The 10,855-nt window shown below is 41.6% G+C and overlaps 1 long non-coding RNA gene across 1 annotated transcript; it reads left to right on the plus strand.

Moving 5' to 3' along the window:
• The first annotated feature begins 4,768 nt into the window (after window positions 1–4,768).
• On the plus strand, window positions 4,769–9,936 carry LOC144324737 (uncharacterized). Its single transcript, XR_013390168.1, has 3 exons — window positions 4,769–4,983; window positions 7,437–7,534; window positions 9,733–9,936. It is a non-coding gene; the product is annotated as an uncharacterized LOC144324737 (long non-coding RNA).
• Window positions 9,937–10,855: the final 919 nt, after the last annotated feature.

Here is a 10,855-nt window from a genome sequence, read left to right on the forward strand (position 1 = left end):
GCCTGCTTAAAGAGTCTCTCCCTCCCCCTTCTACCTCTCCATGCCACACACAGGTGTGTGCTCTATCGTTCTCTCTCTCTCAAAAAAAAACCAAAGATGTCATTTGCCAATCTCGTCTCTATTTGGAGGTAGGATTTCTTTTGTTTTTATTATGTAGGAAAATATTTGAGGAGTAGTAGGTCGTGGTCTTATGAGTATGAGCTTGCTCTCAGTGAGACGGGTTCTGCCCCAGGACACTGCTTCCAGGACAACCTCTAACTTGCTGGGGACAGCCCTCGCATACCCACCACGGTCCCACACTTTGATGCACTCAAGGCTTTTATATTTCCTAGAAATGAATGTGCTTCCAAAGCATGAGACAGGAAAAAAGCTAGGCTGGTTTTTTGTTAATTACTATTTTTTAAAAAGAAGAAGATATTATATGTGATTATATTATACACATACACATATGACACTGGAGTTCAAGCTCCAATGGACATTGCTGGCCTATATGGAATTTTTTCAAAGCCCAAATGCAGTTGCTTTGAAGTCTTTCTGGAGTGGGTGGAAAGACACAAAATAGACACATCTGCCTTGAATGAAAATAAATTGAAGATCAACCATATTCCATCAGCAGAAACTATTTGAAGTTGTTCTAACACGATTTCTTGCTGGACATCTCACTCTCCTTCAAGGCAATCTACAACTTTCTCAGCATTTTACTCACATTTCAATCTTCAACAATAGATTACTGCACTTGCCTTTATTTACCTTTGAAATACGTCAAGCCAAAAATGAGGAAATGCACGTTGCCCAACTGCAGGGCTTTGAAGAAGTGTCAGCGACCACAAATTTCTCCCAGATGCTGTGTGTACTCACATTTGTGAGGAGTATCTATGAACATGGAATTATCTGATACACTTCGTATTTCCATCTATAGGAATATGTGATGTTTAATCAACTTGGAAAGTACTGTTGACATTATGTCTTAGTAATGTCAAAAATTAAACTACATGAGAAGAAAAGGAAGGAGAAAAAAAAAATATTTCTCCCTACCACCCAGCACCTCAGCATGGTCTCCTGCTATTTTCAAAGCCTGCACCTTGAATCTTTCGTTATCCCTGGACCAGTTCAAATATTTGAGGTTAATAACTCTCCCTCACTTTTTTAATGAAGTAAGTTGTACTTCTAAGGCAATTTGGAAAAGCAAACTTGGGGCGTCTGGGTGGCTCAGTCGATTAAGGATCTGACTTGATTTTTCATGATCTCAGGGTCATGGGATCAAGCCCCGAGGCAAGCTCCCCTGCCCAGTGCAGAGTCTGCTTGAAATTCTCTCTCTCTCCATCTGCCCCTCCTCTCACATGCTCTCTCACCCTCTCTCAAATAAATACATAAATAAATATTAAAAAAAGAAAAGTAAACTATGTTTCTCATTACCTCTGTGTATCCACACAGTGAGTCTTAAAATGTAAAGATATAAAGGCCCAGATATGAATGCTACAGTTGAAGGCAAAATGTGATAATAAAACAAGAGTAGGATCTATTGACAACTACTCCAGAGTATGAATTCTAAGGTGCACTCTTTATTAACTATACATTAAGCTGATTACTTGTTATAATTTTAGTTACTACAGTGTATCTAGAAACTGAATGTAATTCTAGTAATTTGGTGCTTGTTGGGTTGATTAAATGATATAATGCAAATCACTTGTTACGTAAAGAAGTTTAATATAGTGGTTCAGTGTAGGATCTATAGTCAGGTGTCTGGGTTTAAAGTGTATTTACTAGTTACTAGACAGTGATGGCAGCCGACTTACATAAACCGGTTCTTAGCTTCCATATCTATGAAATGGGGATAATTACAGTGTATCGATACCACGGCACTGATAAGGGGCTTAAGTGAATGTATGTGTGTGTGTGTGTGTGTGTGTGAAATATATATTAGGATAGTACCCAACACAGAGTAGAAAATAAATATCAACTGCTATTACATTTATTAACAGCTCAATGTTACTCAATTTGTTCATTTCTGAATTTCATTAATAAATTACTTTATTTTCTATTTTCGGTACTGTTGGATTTATGGCTTTTGAAATTCATAGCATTTAAAAATATATTTCAAAAAAATAAATAAAAATATATTTCAAAAAAATAAAAAATTAAAAAATTAAAAATATTTCAATAGCATTCAATTTTTTTTCAAATATTTATTTGAAAGTTTTATTTTATTTTATTTATTTTATTTTAATTGAAAGCTTTAAAATTAAAGGTATACCTTAATAGGAAAGACTAAATCTCAGGCCTCTGGCACTCATGTCTAATAGCAGTCCCTGAAAGGAGACTGTGACCCACTGCCAGTTCCTAAAGGGGCTTTGTTATCTACGCCAACAGTGTTGGTTCAATAATGTTGTCTAAAAGGTACTGTGCTTTGAACATACAAATAGTTTTTGCAAGATGAAAAGAGGGAAGTTTCTTGAACATGACTGGATCTAACGCTGTGTGTTCAAAAGTGAAAAGCTATATATCTATCTAATTATATTGTTAAAATACAGATTCTTAGAGCAGTGAATTGCCATTGTGTTATCCAATTTGTCCCCAACAATTCTAAAAAGTTTTAAATGACGTTATGTCAAACCATCGCAAGATTTTGCCAAAGAGAAGATTAAGCACAAATTCACAAAGAGGATTTTGGATAACCAATCTATATGAAAGTGATTAATGCTAGAAGAATTTTTTTAAATATTTACATATCAAAATCCAAGTGAATCAGAACCATTATGGAAAACTTTTAATTAACGAAACACTTTCTGTTCTGTATTTGTAAAGGAATTGAGGGCATATAATGAATTAATTAAAACGTACAAAACTTCCCCAGTGCCTCTCAGCCAAAGCACAAACCCTTCTACATGTTTATTTTCTATAAGATTACAGCCCAGGTCATAATTTGAGGCATAAGTAATGACCAATAAATAGATGATAATTCATGGGAAAGTCCAGAGTCAAGTCAAATTTTACTTGGTTTATCTATACTGTAATTATTAAAACAGGTAAATACAATTAACATATTTAAGAGTTTTTTCTTTTTCCCAAACCTCAAGTTAAAATAGAAGAGCCATTGGTTAACCCCCAGGTATCCAAAACATTCTAACTTGCCATATACCATTTTCCCCAATATTAGAACTATTGGATTTTGACAGCCTGTGAAAAGAGCACATATGTGTTGATTCATGTAGTCGGGGATCATTGAACATCTCGTCAACATTCAGGGCCAGAGAGGGAATATATGAGGGACCACCAGTGCACATAAACACCACCCACACAAAGTACAGAGTGGTCAGGAAAACATAAGAGGTTGATATACAAGGGAAGTGTATCTTGTTGAGAATTTTTGCATCCATGTTCATCAGGGATATTGGTCTATAATTCTCCTTTTTGGTGGAAAATTGAAGACCAATAAAAATAAATTTATTTAAAAAAAAGGGAACTGCAGCACACAGGTGTGTTTGCAATACTGAGTCTCATAGAAATGAGTGAAGAAGAAATGCATCTTGTGTCAAAAACAGTAACCACTCTCTCCCTCTGGGGATCTGTATGGCTGACTTTAAAATGGCATGATTTTTCCATATGTCTTTGTGTCATTAGTATCATTCCTACTCTGGTGCATGCGCTCTTCTTGCGTCCATTGGATTTTTCCAATTGCTTGGAAGCAGGTACTATCTGGGGAGATCGTGGGGAGACCGCAGTCAGATTAGGTAAATAACAGAGACCAAAATGGGGCACTGGCATTTTAACATGCCTGGTGTCACAGCTGTGAATGCAGAGCCCAGATTTGAACCCAGGTCTATGTGGATTAAAAGCTGATTACTGTGAAATGCTGCTTCACAAATTAGAAAACAAATGAAGAACATAAGTCAGAAGAAAGGAGTCACTTAAAGTAGACTCAGGAAGATAGCAAGTGTCACTTAGTGGGATGTCACTAAATGAAGGAAGAGGTTCACGTAGATTGGAGACCTCTCTGGGGCCTTCGTTGCCCATCCCCTGCTACTCAAGGAGGGATCTTCATGTTCCTCCCTCAGTAACCCTTGGGGATTGGAGAAAATGTAGACTCTGGGGCCTCAGCCCGGAGCTGCTGAATCAGAACCTGCATTTTCCCCGAGCCCCCCAGGTTGACCTTCAGCACCCCTGAGTCTGAACGCTTATCTGTACCATCACATTGTCCCTAAGGGTGGTCAATGACACGTATGGAGTTTGTAGATCAAACAGGAGTCTTCAGACATGTGATGACATATATGGTCACACTTCTCGTGTGGAAGTATACGTGACATCACACTCATGGATGTGCCCCTATGATTCGGGGGAACAGATGTATATTTTGAACTAGAGACTACCAACCTGCCTCTGTGACTATGGTGATATTGGTGGAACCACCCACAGCCATTGACAAAATCCAAACAAGGATGAGGAAGAGCAAGGCTGGCCAGCCTCCACTCCCACGGCCCAGGCCAGCCGGCTGAGTCAGGGCTGTTCTTGGACGCCAGTGCCTCCTTGACGGAGCCACGCGGAGCCGGAATTAGAGGAGGTGCAGGTGTGATCGCCCCCACCCACACTCCCCCCCACCCGTGCCCGCTTACCTCAGCTCTGCCGCAGGCCCCCGTGCTATTTGGGGACCGATGACTCAAGAGCAGTCATGACTGATTCTCAGCTCGATGATGGCATCCCGCCTCCCTGGGCCTGAAAGCCAACGTCTAACGTCTCTGTAATGTGTTTACCTCTCCCTCTAGCAGGCTACAGTATAACCCAGAGGTTTCCAGAACTGACAGCCATGCAGGTCTTCTAGGCCTCTCGCCACCCTACAGGCTCTGATTCCCAGGGTCTGGGGTTGGGGGTGAGACTCGGTGCTTCCAGCATCTCAGAGGCCCTGGGTCTCTGGCCACGTGGGGCGCGGTGGCAGGGGTGACCATAGCTAAATCCAGGAAAACCGTGTCTGGGAAAAGTTGCTTGGAAGTAAGTATCAAGATTCTTTAAACATACGTTGACATTGTGATTGTATTTGTAATGAATTTGTGCTAAATTGGTGTTGAGGCATGTGTGCAAAGTCTTACGGAAGAGGATTGTCCACCTAGGTATTGTGATATCAGAAGTGAAGGTAACCTGACTGTTCTCAAAATAGGGCCTGGACCCCAAAAAACATGTAATCTGAATTTACTGACATAGGTCATTGAAGAAATGCCCTGGCAAGGAAAATCATGTGACATATAATTTAAAGAGAAAAATAGGCGATGAAATTGTATTTGGTTAATCTCACATTTCATTACTTTATCTGAATGTTAAGAACTACGAGGATATTTAGGAGTAGTAAAAGGATATGCAGTAAAAGTGATTGAGTCACATCTGCAGTGTTGCATCAGGGACAACTTCTTGTTTCTCTTTTTTCAAAAACTGCAAAATTCACAAAAAAATAAATTTAATAGAAATAAAATGTCTAAGTTGTACATACATGAAACTATTGCCACTTTTAAATATCCTTTTTTTAAAAGATTTTATTCATTTATTCCTGAGAGACACAGAGAGAGGCAGAGACAAAGGCAGAGGGAGAAGCAGGCTCCCTGTGGGGACCCCAATGCGGGGCTCGATTCTGGGACCCCGGGGTCACGCCCTGGGCTGAAGGCAGACACTCAGCCACTAAGCCACCAGATGTCCCTTAAATTGTTATATATTCGCTGTTATATGCAGATAATAACCTGTATTACATCATCCTCTATGTCATAGCTTAATAACGTTTCACGGCATAACCTAAAACCTGAAAATGTCTTTCACAGACAGCCATCCTGGGGGACCCCATTCTGACGCCCTGGTGGGCGCTGTCCTTGGCCCGTCCTCAGTTACTCTGGGCTGAAGCTGCCTCATCCTTACCCCTGCTCTCTTCTCACCCCTTTCCTCCTGCCCTTCATTTGGATGGTGCACCTGGGGTTAACTCCACCCTCCCCGAGGAAGATCCCTTGGGAATAGCTGCCTGGAGCCCCTGCAGGGCCGGCTGTGGGCGGACCCCCCACGGGCATCTGGGTTCCTGCCTAGACGTGGAATCGCAGGCTGCTGGCTGCGGGGAGGAGGGATGAGTGAGCCTCCTATTTCGTGGAGTGTTTGCTGTGGGTGACGTATCCGGCTAGTGCCACCCCCTTTTATACATGAACCCCCTACAAGACCCCCACAAAGTGGGTCTTTCCTGGCCTCAGGATCCCCACTTTACTGGCAAGATGGGGGTCATCAGCTCCTTGGGTGGCCAGACACGGGGCGGGCGTTCGTCTAAGTCTTCAGGTTCCTGGTTGGCTTTCTTGACGTGTTGAACAGGGAAACAACAGGTAAAACAGAGGATGCTCCGGCCAACTTGAGCTGCAGATAAACCACAGATAGTTCCTGCAGTGTAAGTATGTCCGTACAGGATCTGAGGTGTATTTAATATTAATGGGGATCCCTGGGTGGCGCAGAAGTTCAGCGCCTGTCTTTGGCCCAGGGCACGATCCTGGAGACCCGGGATCGAGTCCCACATCGGGCTCCTTGCATGGAGCCTGCTTCTCCCTCTGCCTGTGTCTCTGCCTCTCTCTCTCTCTCTCTCTCTCTCTCTGACTATCATAAATAAATAAAAATTTTAAAAAAATTTAAAAAAATAATAATATTAATGGATGTGTCCTCCTCAAATTCAGATGTTGAAGTCCTAACTCCCAATCTGACGGAGGCTTTGGAAGGTAATTAAGGTCAGATGGGGTCATGAGAGTGGGATTCATGTCTTATATGAGAGAGAGAGAGGGTGACATCAGGGTGAGGACACGGTGGGGGGAAGGCAGCCCTGCAGCAGGGGCAGGTCCTCCCCAGATGCCCAGCCTCCAGCTGCTCTCATCTTGGTCTCCCTGCTTCCAGAACTGTGAGAGAGGCATCTCTGTTGTCTGAGCCACTCAGCCTTTGATCCTGTCTTATGGAAGCCTGAGCAGACAAATGCATTATACTTTTAAAAAATCGTTGTTTATCTGAGATTAAAATTTAACAGAGACCTTCTTATTGTCATTACCATGTCAACCATCCCTCTTCCTGCCCCACCTCCAGTATGAATCAAAGTCAGATGAGTTTTCAGTATTGTTTCATAATTTCCGAATACCATGAGAAGTTCTGAAAGCATCTCTAGGGGTCCCACTATCACTCAAAAGACCCAGATTATCATGATAAAAATTAGGTTGGCTTCACAACGGTCTTCAGACAGACTTCATGGTGATCCTGTTCCTACCACTGAGAGCTGCGGGGTGGTGACAGCAGGCCTGGTGTAGAGGGCGGAGCGCAGGACATGTAGAACAAACACATGACTGTGAGTGTGTTGCTCAAAGGCAAGGTGGCCTCTTTCGCTGGGTTCCAACAACCATCAGGTTACTAGTTGGTATTTTCTCATTCCCTTTTACCTTCATTTTCAGCATGATGATTGACAGCTGAATACAATATCAATGTGGCAGTGTATTTTTTCCAAGGCTCAAATTCCAGAAGCTCATCTATCAAAGGAAAAGGAAGAAAGGTAACCTTCAATGAGAGACTCTCTAGTCGTCGCTTTCAACAAAGAATCTGTTCTAATCAACATACTGGATTTTACCGTGAGGCTATGTGTAGTGTCCAGCACAGTAGGGACACACAACTCACTCGGGAATGTTGGGAAGCACACACATGTACCACACAGGACACCCTCCTGGCTGTAGGCCTTGGGTGTCTGTCTTCATAACCTGCTCCCAGGGCGACTCTGATGTTATTCTTCTACAGACACGCCCCAGACACACTGTGCTAGGCAATGCTCTGCAAGCAAAACCAAATCATGAGACCATTTGGTATTCGTGTAAGGCAACTGGTCTAAGGTCTGGTGTGTGCAACCGGTATAACAAATGCCCAATAAATACTAGCTTAAGTGCACAGAGCCTGTCAAATAGCCTATTTTACTATTTTCATGCAAGAAAGGGAATAACAGGGGCATTTTTACAGTTTTTACTCAAAAATAATATCGCAAGTAGGCAATGTATTTAAATGTTATGAAGTGTTTGATTATCTTTCGACTTTCTCAGGTCAATGTGATAATTGCAGAAGATGGGACAAGGCAAGTTGAGAAGGTCACTGAGCTTCTCATCTGTGGATCAAGTAGTGAGCCCAGGGGTGGGGGTTGGGGTGTTTGGGTGACTGGCATGAACGAGGGCCCCTGATGTGATGAGCACTGGGTGTTACATGTGACTGATAAGTTACTGAACTCTACATCTGAAACTAATGATGTACTATATGTTGGTTAATTGTATTAAATTAAAAGAAAAAGATAATTGAGTTCCTTACCAGTATTTAGATATCCAACTTTAAGAGTATTATTAATCCTGCAAAGATCAGAGCTAGAACATTTCATTTAAGGGGATTTTTTTTTTTTTATTTTCTTAACGTGCCTTATTCCAAAGTGTGGAGGATTTAAAGGTGTGTTGAAAGACTTAATCAGTTGTTCAACAAAACTATGAAATGTTGATTTTTTATTCTCTGTGTTAGAATTTTTCAAAACAGCCAACTGTCTCATCCCTTTAAAAGTTACTTTAAATATATTTTAAAGATTTTATTTATTTATTCATGAGAGACACAGAGAGAGGCAGAGACATAGGCAGAGAGAGAAGCAGCCTCCACACAGGGAACTCGATGTGGGACTCGGTCCTGGGACTCGATCCTGGGTCTCCAGGATTACGCCCTGAGCCAAAGGCAGGCCCTCAACCACTGAGCCACCCGGGCGTCCAAAAAGTTACTTTAAATATTAAGTGAATAGGGGATCCCTGGGTGGCGCAGCGGTTTAGCGCCTGGAGACTCGGGATCGAATCCCACGTTGGGCTTCCGGTGCATGGAGCCTGCTTCTCCCTCTGCATGTGTCTCTGCCTCTCTCTCTCACTGTGTGCCTATCATAAATTTTTTTAAAAAAGTGAATAAATAAATAAATGGAAAAAATATGGAAATCTAGTCAACTAAAAAAAACAAATAGCAGCAACAACAACAACAACAAAGTAAGCCTGGGACCCCAGACTAAATTCAGTGTTCCTCGTGCTGGGCCACATCCTCCCCAGGTGGACACCATGGAGGTATCACAGTACTTTGGGAAAAGAGTTTTGAAACCAAAAAATGCTCGATTTAAATCATACCCTGCCACTTATTAACTGACCAGAGCTGGGCAAGGTAATCAACTTCCCCACATCCATTTCCTTGGCTGTACATGTGGGATTGAGCCGAGGAAATTACTCATTCAACAAACATATATTGAGCTTCCACAATTTGTTAATTTAATTAACAAAATTAATTCAATTTTGTTAAATTGAATTGACAAAATCAGTTAAGACCCTTCTTTCATGGACTGTACCTTCTGTCTCACAAATTTGTCTTGAATGTTAAAAATTAAATGCTTAAAGCAATCCATAGGGCTTGGTAAGCAATAAATGGGCACTCTGTTGCGGGAGAGATTGCTGGGTAATCACGCCAAAGTGATCCTTTTTTTTCTACTAAGGTATTTTGGAAACATAACTGTGCTGCATGTTTCTTCCCACATTTTTAGGTAATGGAAAAATCTCCTACAATGCTCCACATACCAGGAAGGGGAAAGAACAAGAACACAAAACAAAGGGAAAACTAAAACAAGAATCTTTAAAATATTAGCTCACGTGAGAATAAGGGTTTTCACCCTTGGTTCCTCTTATTTCTCTTCTGATTTTTCAGGAAGCTCAGCAGGCCAAAGCCATAGCTCTGGAGTCCTTTCTTTTTGAGATGAAGGAGGCAACAAAACGTCCTTTTTTTCTTTCACCTTGTCTCAACATCATCGTTGGTGACAACTTGTATTTGCGACTGGGCGTAAGAATGGCTCCATCACGCTGCCCTGGTTGTACTGTCATTAAAGAACTTATTATCTTTAAGATAAAAAAAGAGTCTGGGCTGTGCCTCATATTGGGGGATACGTTCAAACAGAGAAAAAAAGCACCGGGGAAACCAGCATTTTTCACTCTGTCAGTGGCATATTTATCTTCCAAAGATTAAAAATTGCAATCTCCATAGCTGTCCTCTATTTGTCCTCAAAGTTAAAATGTGAAAATATTTCAAAAGAAAAACACACCCCTTTAAGCCTGCTGGCATCATGCTTGCCCTCGGCATGGGCTTACTGGCAACGTGCAAGCAGACGAGGCCATCAGCCAGCCACGGGCTTCATGGAGCAGAACACAAGGCCCAGAAATAAATCCCTTCTCGTAAAGTCAACTACTATTTGACAAGGGAGCCAAGAGCACTCAGTATGGAAAGGACAGTCTCTTCAATAAACAGTGTGGGGAAACCTGGGTAACCACATAAAGAAGATAGAATTCTTATACCACTCAAAAAAAAAAAAATCTAAATGGTTAAAATCTCAACTATAAGGCCAGATACCATAAAGGTCCTAGAGGGGACATAGGGAAGAAACTCTTTGACCTTGGTCTTGGTGATGATTTTTGGGAATGATGCCTAAAGCACATGCAACAAAAGCAAAATCAAGAGGTGGGATTATATCAAAACTGGCAATGGCCTTAACCAGCCATTAGGGAAAAGCATCTTGCTGCAGAGGGAAAGCCACTCTGAATGTCATGTTTACTTGAAATGAGGGAGTTATTCAGGCCAAAAGGTTTAAGATCTGACTTAGGGAAAACACAGAATTCTCTTCATTTCTACATCAGCCAGTGGGGACTGGAACCAGCTTCCCCAGCCTATGAAAGCCCATGTCTTCAACTTTTAAGAATTTTGTAAATTAGTTGCTAAACACAGTCATTATTTAAAAATAAGTTGTATAAACTTTCATTAAATAAGCTATTCTAAAAGC

The sequence above is a fragment of the Canis aureus genome, chromosome 12, assembly GCF_053574225.1.
Source record: "Canis aureus isolate CA01 chromosome 12, VMU_Caureus_v.1.0, whole genome shotgun sequence".
Classification (NCBI taxonomy): domain Eukaryota; kingdom Metazoa; phylum Chordata; class Mammalia; order Carnivora; family Canidae; genus Canis; species Canis aureus.